Source organism: Schistosoma haematobium, chromosome 6 (genome assembly GCF_000699445.3).
Source record: "Schistosoma haematobium chromosome 6, whole genome shotgun sequence".
Classification (NCBI taxonomy): Eukaryota; Metazoa; Platyhelminthes; class Trematoda; order Strigeidida; family Schistosomatidae; genus Schistosoma; species Schistosoma haematobium.
In genome coordinates this window covers 12,090,346-12,108,534 of record NC_067201.1, presented here as the reverse complement: position 1 = coordinate 12,108,534, position 18,189 = coordinate 12,090,346, and the positions used below count along the sequence as shown (strand labels likewise).

The 18,189-nt window shown below is 31.9% G+C and overlaps 1 protein-coding gene across 1 annotated transcript in view; it reads right to left on the bottom strand.

Moving 5' to 3' along the window:
* The window catches only part of PDZRN3 (E3 ubiquitin-protein ligase pdzrn3), a 109,029-nt gene that overhangs the window by 62,256 nt on the left and 28,584 nt on the right, over positions 1-18,189 (bottom strand). The gene's annotated exons all lie outside the window — the stretch shown is intronic.

Below are 18,189 nucleotides of genomic sequence, written 5' to 3'. Positions count from 1 at the left end.
GATCGTGGATGCACACTACTGAGGAGTCCCACAATAGGACGAAGTGGCCATCCAGTGCCTCCAGGTTTCCAATGGTGGTCTAACATCAATCAGTTCATGATCTCAATCAAGTACATTATAGCTAACTTATTCAAGCGTAAAACTTCTCGGCAATTAATGGACATGATCCATTTATATGTAAGTTTATGACATAATTAGTTTTAATTTGAAGAGAGAAGAAATAATTATGGTTAATATTAAGCTTCATTCTGCAAGTGGATTTGCGTTAGCGGTAATTTGATTAATATGACGACGATACTTACAAATGACATTACATTTTATTACAGTCTGACATTATATACTTATTTATAGACTAATAAGGCATCTCATCCAAAAAAAATTATCATTGAAAATTGAAATGGTGATAAATGACGCCTGAACTATTTATCTAATTCTCAACGTAATCACATAATCTACTCTCTTGATATTTATACTTTAGTTTACAATTGTATTATCTTGGAAGAACAATAACAGAATAGTGAAGCTCTAATTAACCCGCAAGTTAATTAATGTAAGTAGCGGGACTGGATAATAATAATAATAATACTAATAATAATAATAATAATAATAATGAAATAATCTTGTAACGTTACTATTGAATAAATCATCTTGAACATACGTAAGTTTCGTAAATATTATTCACAATCTTGAATGGGGCAGAGATTTAAGTCTGCTTATAACAGAATGACAAGTTACAAGTATAACCATATATAAGTTTACCAGTGTTTAACTGACCTACATTTAATTATTCTCAAATTCTGGCTGTTGAGATATCTGACTTAAAGTTTATAAAGGATTAATGTGCTTTAAGTTAGATCGAACTGATAAGCATTTAACAACCCAAAAATTCGGACAAAAATAAATTTTCATATTAGATAAAGGTCGGAGGTAGTCGACAGGAAACCCTGAACCCGGGTTTTGTGCTACTTGGCACTTGTCAGTAAGGTGTACCTGTCATATTGAGGGGACTGGTACTCCCTGACGGATTCGATCCCGTGTTACCTAGCTTCACAGTCAGAGACGTTATGACTGAGCCATCTGGGTCGCTACCAACTTCCTGTAGGACTGGGATGTATTTACAATTGATTGATCACTGAGTGATGATCAATGTCATGTATGTCATGTCCTTCTTAGTGCAGATCTCAACATAGTGCACGCAGTGTCGAGTCATCTAGACTGGTGGCCATGTTGCAACTTGGTCGATAGCATTCGTTTTGCACTAATAAGGACTTGACACACATGACATTGACCACCACCCAATGATCAGTCAATTGTGAAATTTTCATATTAACTGTTTCCTATTGATTTCTATTTAATATCTGTTGATAATGCAATGAGAAGACGAAGGTTATCAGGGTTATGTGATATATTTGCGCAGCAATATAGGTATGTGTTCCGCAACCTTTAATTACAGATCACGACTGCTCCTCCCTATGTACGTGTTTCCGTACATACATATAAATGGATAGACATACTGAGGTATGACACAATCGCTTAAGTGTTGTTCAGGTTTTTGGTGAAACATAGACCTTATCTTTACAATAATGATAAACTCATAGTTATATTGTGAATCCGCTCTCAACAACTACTACATTTCACACTTAATTTGAACAGTTCAAATATTGATTACTAAGGTTTAGATACGATAACAATAGTTGTTGCATTGTTCTTTTTTTTCTTATCTTGCTAAAATTTTCTTCTGTCCAAAGTGGAAATGAAAACAATGGATATTGAATATAGCAAAATTTATGGTTTAAATATTGATTATAACCATTATTCTAAACTTGGTTATAAGCTAACACCTCGTTGAATACATGATTAGCGTAACCACTTATAAATAAACCTCAAATTGTGTAGGGAAATAAAAAATATTCATACAATAACTTATACAAATTCAGAATTCTGATTGATGTTATGAGAAGATACGAACAAGCTGTTGATAATACAATCTAATATGTTTGTGTTTATCAGACTGTCAATTTCTATTTTGACTAGTGGCACACATTGATAGATTTAATGAAAAAATAACCTTGACCAATGATCGAGGTTATCCATAATTCTATCAGTTTAGAATGTCATTTCCTATAGTTCAGTAACCAGACTGTAGTTGAACACATCAAACAGAAACGAATTTCTATTATCTTTCATCCTAATCCATACACTTACAGGTTTACTTACGTTAATTACTCGACCACAACAGAAAACACATGAGAAATCAAAATTTATATACACCCAAGATATAAATGATAGAGAATTCAGTAGATGTGAATTATTAATTAATAATCACTTAGGGGGGCGGCTATGAAATATGTTTACAATAGTTTTTGTTAAACAGAAGTTTACAATATAGGGTATATTAAACTGCAGTATTCCAATTATTCAATATTTTGGTGGAGTTTTGTTCTCTGAGCTGGATGGTTTGGTCATGGAGCTTTCATCGTTCTTCTGAACGACATCATCAGCACAAACTTCAGATAGAAGTGAAGTGTTCGAATTTCTCCACATGTGTTTCACAGCTTGTTCTGTGCACCTCGATGTTGATTGGTTCTTGTTGACCTTAAATTTATCATTGTTTACTTCTTTGTTTTGGTTGTGTTTCCCATTGGTTTGATTTTTGTTCCTATATTTATGCATGATTTTCCTGATTGGTTGATGTCGTTCAGAAGAACGATGAAAGCTCCACGACCAAACCATCCAGCTCAGAGAACAAAACTCCACCAAAATCATCCACCTGATCTAGAAATCTCCGCCATCTCAATTATTCAATAACTAATCACTAAGACTATATATATAACATATCTTCTTCAAAATAACTTTAAAGTTTTTCAACTTCCCTAATATCCGTTCAATTCTAACATTAAACTATATGAATCTTTCCTATCAACATGATGAATGATTATCGAATAGCATGAAAATGATCTACTTTCATAGTATAGATCAAAATTAAATTGATTTTAGATGTTAAACCAAAAAAAACCTCATTATCCTTTTCTTTTCTTTTTTTTATTATTAAACTATAGATACCCGTAAATTGTATGTAAAATCATTTAGTCCTAATTTTATGACAGTGAATGATGTGTATGTGTATTTGTGTGGGTGTGGCTGTGTGTGTGAGTGTATATAATCTATAATGTTAGTAAGTTACCTAACAGTTCCCCAGTAAGTTTTTTTGTATTTTACAAAAAGAAAAATAGATTGATAACTAATTTTTTTTTTGTTTACTATTCACTTACAAAAGAAAGAAGGAAAGAAGGAAGGAGGGAAGGAAAGAATGAAAAAGAAAATCATGTAACCATCTGGTTTAAACTTAAACATAATGTCAATAGATTATTCACAATTTACGTGTTGAAAATACGAAAAAAAACCCAGATTGGTTGCATTTAATTAAAACAAAAAAATATTCTCTCACTGATTATATATCTAAACAGTTTGTTTGTTTGTTTGTTTGTTTCCATACTCGTTTTTCTTTTACAATATACAAGTGGATTTAGTTAACAATTGTGTATATACATGTGTGCATATGTATGTATGTATGTGTTTGTATGTATGTGTGTGTATGTGTGTATGTGTGTGTGTGCACCAATGTGTGCTGATCTAAACATACGCTTTATATTATTTCCACAATGCATATACCTCGTAACATCGATTCATCAATGATCAATGATTCATTATAGTACTAATTTACGGAGAGTAACAACAAAACTTAATATAGACAGGTGCCATTAGTAGTAGTAGTAGTAGTAGTATAAAAGTAAATAAATAATGAAAATATTATTATTCATTCCTTTAAATAAAAATATAATTGAATTAATTAATTGTTTAAATTAAATTCATTTATTAAAATGAAAATCAAACAAACACAATGGTTAATTGTATAGATTACAGTTTAGTAAAACAATTCAGTTGGCGACATTAAAATAATAAAAATTAGAAAAAAGAAATCTCAATTACTTTGTTGGTTTATATAGATATATATGGATATAGATATTCGTTTTATGAATATGTTGATTAGAAAATTCATTCATATTTAATGACAGAAGGTTTGCAAGACGATTATGTCACACATATATATACACACACACTCTCTCTCTCTCCCTTTCTTAAAACTGTGCCGCTTCACTTTTGGTGCACATGTTACATAATAAGAAAAAAAAGCTGATAATATTTACAAATTTGATCGGTTTATACCTTTGAAGTGTATAATCTTTTTTTAAGTGGATAAAAATAGTCGACTAAGGTTTTATGTTAGTTGACTAGCTTCATAGTTTGAAAGAATAATGTTGAGATATTAAGACCATGAATGACCACCTATGATACGAAGATTTTTGCACTTGAATAGTCATTGAGTAATGATCAGTTTCTAATCATTTTAGCTCTGATCGAATTATACTGATCGATTTGTAACACCAAGTTACAGAATCTAGGTTTCAGGATGATTATCTTCATCAACCTTTGGTCTCAAGAAAGCATATCATGTCGAATAACTGGTGTTCATATTACAACTTTTCCAATGAACTAGATCAATACGAAGGGAAAAGATAAACATAACATTGGTCTTTACTAAGTGATCGATCAACTGTATGCAATTATTACCATTATCGAAGAAAATGAACCTCTCGTTTAAATATCAATACAAAGATTTCCAACATACCATATCAAATATAATGACTCCAATAAGATCAAAGCATTAGTCCTATATTAATTATGGTTTAGATGTCCAAGCTTTCCTGTATGATGTCAACTAGTCTTGGAGATTTGGATAATGTTAGAAAATATTTCAAAGCCAACATTAACTTGGACAAATAAAGTTTACTGTAATTCACAGTAGAAACGCTGATCATTTTACAGTATTTTGAACACTTTTAGACGTATATAAAGTTTTTGTGTACAATTACTGGTCACGACAAACAACAACAGTGTTATAGTAATCGACACATTAAATTAATAAATCAAACTTACTAACCATATATATTAAGGAAATCACTAAACTACATCACGAGGCAACCCTAACTTGAAATCCTGAATGGAAATAGAAAAGATGAAGACCAAAGAATACACTGCACCGAGGATTGGAAGTAGACATGAAAAGGATGATTAACAAAACTGGGAATAACTGGAAAGGATTGTTCAGGACAAATGTGGATAGAGAATGCTGGTAACAATTTATACTAAACTTATCATTTGAATACAGTCATTCGGTGAATCAGTTGACTTAATTTTCATCTAAAACAATTCTATTCACACTATTGAAATTGTATGTTTCATTAGAAGGACTTTTTTTCATTAAGGAACAAATAAGCGTTTAACCAGAAGAAGTATGTGTGAGATCGTCAATTTCGACTGAAATTCACACGATTGAGTTAAGTAATTATCTAATTTATGTAGTAACTGTTTGCCATTTTGTTACTTATTTAACCATAGCTTACAAGATCGACTAATCTTAGTTGAACAGCTAATAAAAACCAGAAAATATTGGACGTCAACTAGTGATATTACGAAATCATTTATCAGTAGTATAAATAACCAATGGAGTTCAATCATGTTGCGTATGAGACAGTTAACCATCAATAGCTCTGAAAGATAGTTGCGAAATATAACTAAGTGAACGAAGTAGGAAATACAAATCACTTGAATGTATTCCATCCGACCAATGGTAAAAACTATGGAATTAAACAGTTTGCTCAAACTTCCAATAATAGTAAAATTATTCAAAAGGTAAATCAAATGAAATGTAGCAAAATTAATCATGATGGAATGAAACAAGAGAATACTGGAAATTTACTATTTCATTAAGCTAAATTATTGCACAATTGGCTACAGTAGTTGAGTAAATATGATAAACATTTATCAATGATGGGCTTTGTGTTTTTCATTTACTTTACTGTTTATCTTCAGAAATCCCAGTATATTTTAATACTGTTATTCATCTGTCAAATTAATATATGTAAACTAATGAAGAAACATAAGAGTACAACTTAAGTTATAACATTTAAATTGACCGATGGAGTTCAACCCGGTTTGTTGTAGTAGCTCACTGAAGACAATGGTGGACGGTGGCACAATTTCGTGGGTTGGTTGAAGTTAGACAATAACATCTTTGGATGCCAGTCGACTCAGTGGTCTAAAGTTTGGGCATTCGCTCACGAGACTGATAGGTCTGAGTTCAAATCTCTCGAGGCGGAATGGTGGATGCGCACTGCTGAGGAGTCCCATACTATGATGAAACGGCCATCCAGTGCTTGCAGGTTTTCTATGGGGGTCTAGCTTCAATTGACTCATGAATTCAATCATTAAATTATTATAATCCTTACAGTTTTAAAATTCTTTGAGCATATACTCTTTACAATCTAATAAATTTATTTTCTGAGTTCATTATAACCAATCAAAATCTTTAGAACTGTTCCATACTTTTGTTTATGTTCTCTAAACTTGACGGTTTTATTGGAAAGCTTTTGTTGTTGCGTTGTATATTATCAGTGTTTACTTCATATAGCAGTTACCTCATTGTGCATCTACAGTGATCAAAGTTACAAACTGATAAAAATCAGTAACAGTAATGACTTGTCTGATAGTTCTTAGTTTAACTGAAATTATAGCTCAACTGATTGAATATTAAAAAGAAAAAGAATTCTTTCTTGTTTCAATTGAAAAGATACCACAAGTGGGGTATATCAGTAGGTCACCAAGGTAGTTACTCTGGATAACTATTAGCTAAGAATATCTGAAACGAAAAGATGTGGACAAATGAATTGTATTTAATTGGTTCATGTTGAGATAATGATTATCACACTTTAGGTCAACAATACTCATTGTTTCAGAGTGTTGATAGTGAAAGAAACAAATTCCCAATTCTTTTCACTATTATTCAGTTATCTCTAAGGTGATGATGTAACGTATTTTCTATTATAGATGTTATCTTTCATACAGATATATAATTGCATTAATTTATTAGAATTGATTTAGTGTTTTTATATCCAGGAGGATAGAAGGAAATAATTAAATAAAATGGCAAATTTACTCCCCATCCCCTCCCCCCCTACATTAATATATGATTAGTATTAAACTAATCACTTACACTTTACCTCATGATTTGTTTATACAATTCAATCAAGGTGCACACACACACACGGGCAAAATATGAATCTTTACACTGTTTCTATATTTGACTATATAATATATCACTCTGTATGTAAATCTTGATAGACACGTTAATATTAGATCATCATGTAAAAAGGTAAATGAACAATAAAAATCATGTTGGTTAAGAAGAAACAACTAATTAATTGACAGTCATTCATTATCAAATCGATTATGATAAACTGTCTAAACATTACCAATAATAATAATAATAATAAACAGAAGTTTTTTCCAAAAAAAATTACTTCTAACTGATAGGTACTTTGGTTAATGTCAAGTGTACAAGTATTCTCATAAAATAAAATACAGTGGAAAAAAACATAGGTGAAGTGATATGTAAGAACATTTCACTGGCAATCTATCTATCTATCTATCTATCTATCTATCTATCTATCTATCTATCTATCCACACATCTATTTATCTATCCACACATCTATCTATCTATCTATCTATCTATCTATCCACACATCTATTTATCTATCCACACATCTATCTATCTATCTATCTATCTATCCACACATCTATTTATCTATCCACACATCTATCTATCTATCTATCTATCTATCTATCTAACTATCTATCTATCTATCTATCTATAGATGTATTTAAGTATATTACAGTACTATATATAGTGCACCTACTCAGTTTCGATTATCTTCAACGAATCATTTCTCCACTTGGAAAAAAGATCGAAGGGAATATATCATATTTATCCAGAACAGTATAATTCAATCCAATTCAATCAACATATCTCTTCTTATTTTCATTTGGATATCTTTTAATCAGAGTAGTATTGATTATTTCGTTTATTACATCAAATAAGGAATTCGGCTTTCATCATGAGGCGTCATAATTCTTCTAAATGAAGACCTTCTGACTCCCAGTACAGAGTTTAAAAGGTTTGAATAATTTTTTCTGGTTAGCGTTTTTTTTAGCGAGTTAGTTTTCTACGGGATGGGGACGCTAACCCCATGCCCAACCCTCCTCCTTTATCCGGGCTTGGGACCGGCAGTAGCCCCCGGAGGGACTCCAGGCGGAGCCATCATCCAGAAAATACAGGTGTTTATTAACAGTTGTCTACGCAAAATACTTCAGATCCGTTGGCCGGACACTATTAGCAACAACGTACTGTGGGAGAGAACGAACCAGATCCCAGCGGAGGAAGAAATCAGGAAGAAGCGCTGGAAGTGGATAGGACACACATTGAGGAAGGCACCCAACTGTGTCACAAGACAAGCCTTCACATGGAATCCTGAAGGCCAAAGGAAAAGAGGAAGACCAAAGAACACATTACGCCGAGAAATGGAAATAGACATGAGAAAAATGAACAAGAATTGGATGGAGCTAGAAAAGAAGGCCCAGGACAGAGTGGGTTGGAGAATGCTGGTCAGCGGCCTATGCTCCATTGGGAGTAACAGGCGTAAGTATGTAAGTAAGTACATCAAATAAACTAGTCTTCCATTTATGATCTTCATAATTATGGCTGAAAATATGTTGAGATCATTGGGTGACAAGCGAATATTCAATTAAATGTTAACAAATTTCAATGGTTAAGATCATGAGTCAGTTGAAGCTAGACTACCATGGAAAACCTGGAAGCACTGGACGACCGTTTCGTCCTATTGTGGGACTACTCAACAGTGCGCATCCACAACTTTGCCCCCCGCGAGATTCGAACCCAGGACCTACTGGTTTCGCGCGCGAGCACTTAGCCACTAGGCCACTATTGAAACCATTGACTTTTACTATAATATCCACAAAACCCATCTGATATAAATGTTAACTAGTTATATATCAAACTTATTTATTTATCAGTAAAGATGGGTGGTAGCTAGAAATAGAATACAGGACGGATCAATTGCAGTCCTAAGCATCAATAGAAAGATTCAAGAAAACAATACCAAATGAATTCAAAGTTATTTAATTGTTAGAGATAGTGTAAGTGAAAAACAATGATAGATGAGAAGTATAAAAGATGATTATTGATTTGACAGGTCTTGAAAAATTCTAGAGATGATACGAAATAGGAGGTAACAATTTATAAAAATTTTTTAAAAAAAAGCGAGTTTTAAGACCATGGGAAAATGATTCTTTTGACATTTGATTATTGAACAAATAGATCAGGTTTAAAGTGATGAACTACTAATCGGTTCCTGATCCGTATTCTTTTTGAGCTCAGTCGTCCAACTTTTAGAAAATTCTAACATGATACTGATAATGGGCTTAGATAAACAGATGGAACATTTGTGATTATTTTAAATTTACTTTTTAACATCCGTAATAATTAATTCTAAGAAATTCATCATCAAAAAGTAAACTCTGTGTGGTCAATATAATGTACTCTGTAAAGTGAAGTTAACCTATGGACAAACATAGATTCCTATCACAATATTTCGTAAAAACATGTACATGATAGTTATTTAGCTAGTTAATATAAATAACTAATGATACTATATATAAACGTTTACAAGTTAATTTAAGAGTAATTCACATTAATATGATGTGCTTATTTATGATTAGCTATCATACGTGGTAACCTTAGTTTGGCCAACAAGATGTTTAGTTCTTACATCTCTTTTAACTAATGTCAGTTGTTCATTTTACTGTCTGTAATATCTAGATTTATTTACATAAAACGACTTTATTAAGTCGAAATATATAGATAATGAGCAAGAGTTATTGATACCTTGTAGAAAGATGATGTTTTTTTTCCTGGACAATTAGCTATACACTATATGTAGCATTAACTCAAGGAATTAAGAAGCATCAGTGATAATAATGATAATAATTCGGATCATAAGATTCATTTGTCTTATCCTATTTGTAAAGATTTCTTATCATTTCAAGAAGTGACTGGCTAAAAATGCTCAGTATTATTGCATATTCATTGGTCTGAAGATTAAACACTCACCACAAGATCTTATGGTCTGGAGTTCGTAGATGTGAACTAATATGAAGGAAAAAACAGCTTCCCAGTGCGTCCTGGATTTTAATGACCATCCAACTAAGATATGTTAGTGATGTAGATTGTGATAGTCAACAATCTTTACAAATCTCTTACACTGATTATAAATTATATGACGACAATAATCACCTTCAACTCACATTATTTTACACGGCCAAGTTGTCGATAAATATCTTCAATATTTTTTATGTGGGTAACTCAGAAAACTGATAAAAGTATTTCTACAATAAAATATAATTTGAAAAAGTTCTCAATATTTACCTCAATTCTTCAATACACTGAATGAACCGTAAGTAACCAGTGTGACGTTTCATCCAATCATCAATCCTAATTGAACTACATTAATTATATTTAATTGTGAACATTAGTCAGAAGTATTAGCAACCTTGAGTAACTTGCTGTTTTTTCATAGCATTCATAAAGTACCACAGTAAGAAATGTTAATATTGGGCTATTCAGTTCAAGATTAATCTTCTATAGAATGAACATCTTTACAGCGACTGATCAACAAGTACTGAGCAATTGATAAGTAGCAACCCTAACTAAGATCAAAATGTGACTAGTACAACTTATAAATTAAACCAATCTTTATAAAACACTTTCAATTAAATCATAAGTCAGCTCAGTGATGGCTTATTTCACAGTTTTTCTGAAGTTCTATTGAGTAGTCATGACTAATGTTATTTAGATATGTTGGAACTGAAACAGTTATCATCATTTTCACTGGATGATATACTCCCTATATCTCAAAATCGATCGAACTTCAAACTGTACCATCGTAAGCCGCCTCAGTAGTTTTAAAGGTTGATCGTTCATAGAGAGACCTGAATGTCTTAGGTACGATACCTAGTAAAGTCGTGTTTACACAGTGTTATAAATTCATACTAAGAAGCAATAGCTGTGCAAAATCCCTGGTTTATTCTAGTATTCTGAGGCCACTCTGTCACTAATACAACCTATAATGCCATGTTTGTATAGTTTTCCTGAGGATAGATCACTTGTTCGGATCAATTACAATGTGGCTACTTGTTTAAAGTGGTGAAGACAATTTGTAACTCAGGTTCAACACTGTCAAGTGTGTAATAAATTAATGTACGTTTATACTATTTAATAACAGTATGAAATATGCTAAATTTTAATAGATACTAGCACTATAGAATACTGTTAAATTGAGCAACCTCTGTACATCCTATGTGATTATTAAAGTATTAATAATAATGTTATTATTATTGCCCATTATTAATTTCGAGATAAAATCCATAGAGTTCTAGTGAAAAGCTGTAACCAGCAAAGTTCAACCATGTTGGTTGTGAGGCAGTTACCTATTGATGACATTGAAAGATGATTACATAACATTGTGAAATCACTGGGAACGGAGATGCAAACTATCGGATCCGGATCCAGTGGTTTAAATGTTAAGAGTTCAACTTAAGAGTTGACGTTTTTGAGTTCGATCCCCTATGGGGTCGTGTATACTCACTGTCACTGAGTAGTTACACACTATAAAAAGATATTTGTTTAACACCTTGATTTTTTATAGTTTTTTGATTAAGATCTGCCCGTGATTTAAACTTTAGAAGGTAGTTGAAATGATGCAACATATGACATTTATTCGATTGTTCGTTATAGGCTCAGCAAGTAAAGCATCAATGAAGTCAAGGAAATCTCATTAGATAGAAACATCTTACTAAATTACAAAGTTATTTTTCATCATAGACAAATAACATCTGATAAACAGAGGTTACTGAATGAGTGTAAAGCTAACATTTCAAACTATTTAAGGTAGTAATGTAACATTATACTGATCTCATAAATGTTCTTCATTTATTTTAGTAATCATAATCATTTTGGGAAAAATTGGGTTCAAAATCAATAATTCAGGCTTCAGATTTAATTAATCAATCAATCAATTATTTGATTTAATCGATTTTAAACTGTTTTACTAATGATGTGAATTAATTCTATCAGCTACAGCCTCTTTTTCAAAGATTCATTACTTATTTCCAAAATACTTACTAGTGAACACATGACTGTTTCCTTCTTGTTTACTAAAAGAAATAATTTCTGAAAACATCTTGACCAAAAAACATTTCCGTGCTTTGTTACATTGTAGATCATTATCCCTTGAATAGTTGAACTAAAAGAAAAACAGTGCTAAATAGCATTGCTGGCCATCATTTAACATTGCTTTTAATGCTTATGACTTCATGGAAACACTGAAGCCATCATCACAGAATCTACTTATGGCAAAAGAAACTAAACATTCACTGTCCTAAACATCAATCGGAAGATTGGAGAAATCACTACAAATGAGTTATCATGTTAAGTTTACACTATTTAAACTTCAAAAATATCTTGATTCTTAAAGTTCACTATTTTTCCAACAATATAGGATTATATTTTTAAGTGCTTATATCTTTACGTTATAGTTAAAGTCTACAATCTATCAGTCTTCTTTTACATAACTGCATTTTGAGCTGATCGCTTTTGTAATACCATTTTATTCACAAATATGTTTTAGTATGTTGGTTATCAGCTACTAGTGGAATCCAAGGCTCATCAGTGAAATGTACTGGGATCCGTCTTGATGCTTAAACAGGAACTCAGTCTCACTGCCTTACGCTTTAAAGAGGTTGATGTTGAAGACTTGATGTGATCAGTCTCTTTTAAAAAATATTCATCCTTTAAAGCGAAAAGTTCTAGATTTAAGTTCTGGTTTGAACATCAACACTTGGTTTCAGGTGCATATGTTTAATCAGTTCCAAATTGAACGGAACGCGATACCTTGGTTTATTTACAAGCCACTATCAAAATTTTTCTGAAATACCAACACATATTTTAGTTGTAAACAAGTATTTAATTCGTCAGGTTACTAGTTTGACTTAGAAAAAAAAACATTTGTATGCATAAGATAATATTCTAAATTAGGTTCTATTGTTTTTAGAGTATTCTTTTGACTTATTAACTATTGATAATTATACGTTCAATCAGTCATAACAATCATATAATATACCCTTATAGACCAGGGTAATTTTTCATTGGTTTTCAAGGGAAACCAAACACTATCTAAACTTTCATGTAACAACACAAACAGTACAGCTCAATCCCGTTTAACAGGAGAACCAGACACCATCCAAGCTTAACTTGAGCAGTATAGCTCAATCTCGTTTCGCACGAGAGCTATACACTACCCTGGCTTAAAATGTTTATCCCAAAGTAGTACGGCTCAATCCGGTTTCAATCGGTTTAAACGAAAAAAAAAGATTCACTTGGTTTTGTTTACATGTACCTTCTTTTTGTTATTTAGGACTGCAATTGATCAGTCTCATGTTGACATATGTGCATCCTGTGTGGATTGCCTTGATGTAACCTTAAGTCAGGACTCAGTAGCTAAGTGGATAACGTGATGGCGTTTGAAGTGAATAGTACAGGTACATTCAGCTGACGAGTGCCATATAGAACGAAACACGCGTCAAACTGGATTCCACTACTAGCCATTGTCCATTTTTGTTTATAAAAACAAATGTTATTTAAATTTTACACCATTTAATCATAATTTATCCAATATATATTTACAAACAACTGTTTTAGCTTTTCATAACTAAATGAGAAGAAACTATATTAGTTTACATTAGAAAAACTGTTCTTCTCTTTTTAAAAAAGAAAAAAGAAAAAAAAGAAAAGCAATGTTTCTTCTTTCTTTGCTTTTTTTGTTTCTTCTAATGTTTGGTAACATAATTTAAAAGTTAACATATACCATTTATGACAATTGACAAAAGTCATAAACTTCAAAGGATTATTTCAATAGATGTAGATGTTCATATTAATAATAAATTTGTAATAGAAATGATACTAGACAATGTATTGTTTAGTGGGAATATGAATTATTTTCTTTTCAAAATAGTCTAGTAAAATATTAATCATTGGTACAAATATAAATGTTTAACATAGATACATATATACAGCTTCATGTATACCCTATGTCTACCCCCCAAAAAAAGGACAAACAGTAGTGAAACTGTTTATTTTTGTTTAATTTCACTTGTTAACATTCAAATCTTCTCATTATTAATGTTATAGACTATTATTGATCAGTCTCTTTTGATGTATCTATCACTGATAGTTCTAAATATCATTAGGATAATTCAAACAATCAACAACAATGGACAAGTTAGTGGTTATTTTAATTTAGTAGCTAAGTGGATAATATACTAGTAACTGGAACGAACAGTTGTGGTTTCAAATCCTAGAGTGAATAGATATATCTATTTGATTGGTCCCAATTAAGATAAAAAGTGAGTCTTGAATTCCATTGCTAGTCATCATTCAACTGTGCTAGTTCGTACGTCACTAATTATAGACACATTGAACTATATTCAAGTAATAACAATTAAAAGCATTATCTTTTTGTTATTCATCAATCTATTAGGTCAATTTGTGACTTCGAAATAAAACGTAGGTGTAAGTGTGCAGGTTATTATCAATTTATAATAAATAAATATGGGTGATGCTCACTGCAAACTCTCTAATCGGTATTTAAAAGTGATAAGAATATTTTCTTGAAAACACCTCTTAAGTTTTAGCTCAAAGATAACTTTCCAAAAACTAAGCTTATAAATCATTCTCATCATGGAGATGTTCTGTTCTGTGAACTGGATGCTCTAGTGAAGTTCAGATTATTCTTCTAGACAACATCATCAACAAGTACTTTAAAGCTTACTCTTCTCCGAAGTGTCTACTCATGATGTTATTTAGAAGAAGCATGAAATCATTATGACTAAGCCATTCAGCTTAGAGGACACGAAATTCTAAAAATCCTTATACTTCAAAAGTTTCACGAAATTCAACCCTAGTTTTTCAACAATAAAAGACCGATAAATCCTGAGTTTGAATCCCACGTTATGGGATCGTGGATATGCACTGCTAAGGAGTCCCACAGTAGAACGAAACAACCATCCAGTGCTTCCAGGTTTTCCATGGTAAACTCATGAACTCAACTGTTAAATAAGAAAAATAACACAAAATATAAGACCATAATATCAGATGACGTAATCCTTCTTGAAATAATCAACTGTTAACCATATAATCCCAAATTGGAAAAATTATCTATTGAAGTTTGAGGAGTTGAGTAATATCACAAACTTTAGTACACAAATACAAATACGAATTGTGATGTGTTCATTATCAACAAAAAAAAAACATTTCCAAAATAACTTATTTAATATGATTAAAAAATGTTTTGAATATCTTACTGGTCTCATTGTATGGTATAGGATAACATACCGAGATCATGGTTCAGTTCCTTACCAGAATCTAGAATTCACCTTATTCAGAAGTTGTATGCTAAAATAAAAAGAACTATCTAATACACTTTTGATTTTCAATAGAACTTATTCCTAATATGAATTTAGATGTGAAATCATCCTCAATGAAAAACATAGTTTACTCATAACTAAAGAAACACGTTGACTGAATAATTTCTTATTATAATAAACTATCAAGTTAGATAAAGTAAATCAATTTCATTTCTTGATAAGGGTAGTGATCGTTGATTAGTAAATAAGCGTCTTATATTAAATGATTGATATGATAAATCAAAAGAAGAGAAAACAGATTCTCCACCCCTAACCCCACCCCACCCCCCAAAAACTAATCTTGACGATTCACTTATAGTGAATTATTTGGGAAGTTTTTATTATAAAAATGACAGTATTGTCTTTGGTTCGATAATTTATTGTATTTTATCGTTTAATAAAATGAACTATGATATCAAATTGCTTGGAATGAAATTCAGATTTTAGTTGAAGGTGTTTTGTGAAGAATAGTTTAGTTTTTAAGTTGTATTCTTCATAAAATGAGGTATCATTGTAAATTAGAAATACTGAACAACTTTTCGAACTCATCTGCGTCTCTTCATCATTATGAACTCATATTAGCTAAACGTTTTTCATGCCATCTGAAGGTGCTTAGTTAGATCTCTAATGGTGTTGTAGATGAGTACTTCTTGGATATCCAGTATTAGGAGTATATGGATGTCCATTACTTGGTGGTTTTTGGTGTTACCCTAGTTGAGGTTATTCTCTGACAAATTTAACTTACAGAAACAGAACTATACAGCATCAGACAAGTTGACTATACATTCATTTTATAAGAGAGTATCTGATAGAATAGAAGGAAGTTTCAATGCATGTTAATGATCGCCTTGACTCACCAGGAGACGGCAAATCTAATCACATAGGCTAGTGGTTACATCATAAAAATAATCAGTGAGAAACATAGAGTAATTCTTCAAAAGATCTATCAATATGATTATTTTAATAATTGTCTAGCTTAGACCAGCCTTTAGTGTAAACTGCGTGATTGGAGTGAAAACAGTAACAACTAGAGATTATAAAGTGATTGTTTCCTTTCGGTTTGAAAGTATTCAACAGTAAGTACTAGTCAGACAGATAAAAAAGCATCTTTGATCTTCCAAGTTTTATCAATATAGGTTTGTGGAGATTGTTGAGTTTAAGTTGATATCATGAATGGAACAATGTAAGAAGACTATTGAAAACCCGGAAGCATTGGACGACCGTTTCGTTCTAGTATGGGGCTCCTCAGCATATATAAGACTCGAACTCAGAACCTTAAGCCTCACGTCTGAACGCTTAACCTCTAGACCACTGAGTTGACATCCAGCGGTTTTAAAGTTCAACTTCGACCATTCCACGATATTGCGCCACCATTCATCATCGTCTTCAATCAGTAACTGCCACACAACAGATACAGTTGAACTGCAATCGTCACAGCTTCTCACCAGAACTCCAGGAAATTAATCTTTAAGCCAGAGACTAGTGACCACATGATATTTGAACCATTGAATGGCCAGCTCAGTGGTCTAGAGGTTAAGGGTTGACGCGTGACACTCTAGGTCCTGAGTTCGGGTCCCACATATGCGATCGTGGATGCTCACTGACAAGGAGTCCAACAATAGAACGAAACGGTCGTCTAGTTGTTCTATATTTCGATTACTGTTCTAACATTGTTCTATTCCAAGTTTTATCCGAAAATGCTAATAATTTCAAAAAACAACTGTCTGATAATCTATTCATTTATTTGGTATTAGAAATCACTTCTAAAATGAACATTTTTTTTACACAAAAGAAACATTTTTTCCCAAAAAGAGAACCATTTTAATTTGCTAAACTTTACCTTTAAAACAATGACAAACAAGATAAATAGATAAATACCCAATCATATGGATATTAGTAGAACTCATTTTTCAAGTTAATACATTCCATCTTTTGTTGTTGTTGTTGTTTTGTTCCACTTAAATTATTATTTGTATATGTACATCATTTATACAAGTCTATTCGGAACGATGTCAGCTTGATGCATTCGGAATGACTATTTTTTATTTTACACATTATTATATATTCGTAATCTTTCAAGAATATGTACATAAATAATAAACAGTAAATATGTAATAGTTATAATGGTAAATGTAAAGGATAAATGATATTAAACTGTGTGAAATTATTGTTATTGACTTAGTTTATATGAATCATCATCATCAACTGTCATGTATAAACCACGATTTGTTTATCTATCAATTATGCACGAATATATAAAGCTATACATTGTTTTAATAACTATTATTGAAGTATAGGGGTTGTGGAGATTATTAAATTTTTGATTGAGATTATGAACCGATTGATGTTAGACCACCATTGAAATCCTAAAATGGCACTCCTCAGCAGTGCGCGTCCACGATCCCGCTCGCGTGATTCGAACGCAAGACCTTCGGTCTCGCGCGCGAACGCTTAACCTCTAGACCACTGAGCCGACCAGCATCCAAAGATGTTAATCTCTAACCTCAACCAACCCACGAAATTGAGCGATCATCTTCTACTGTACTGAGGTAGATACTTATCTCTACCTGACACGGATAGGACTCTACTGATCACGGCTTCTCACTAGTACTCGAGAATTCCCTCACGAAGCTATTCACTAGTGAGCACATGATAATTATCATAATAGGGATTGTGGAGATTATTAGGTTTTT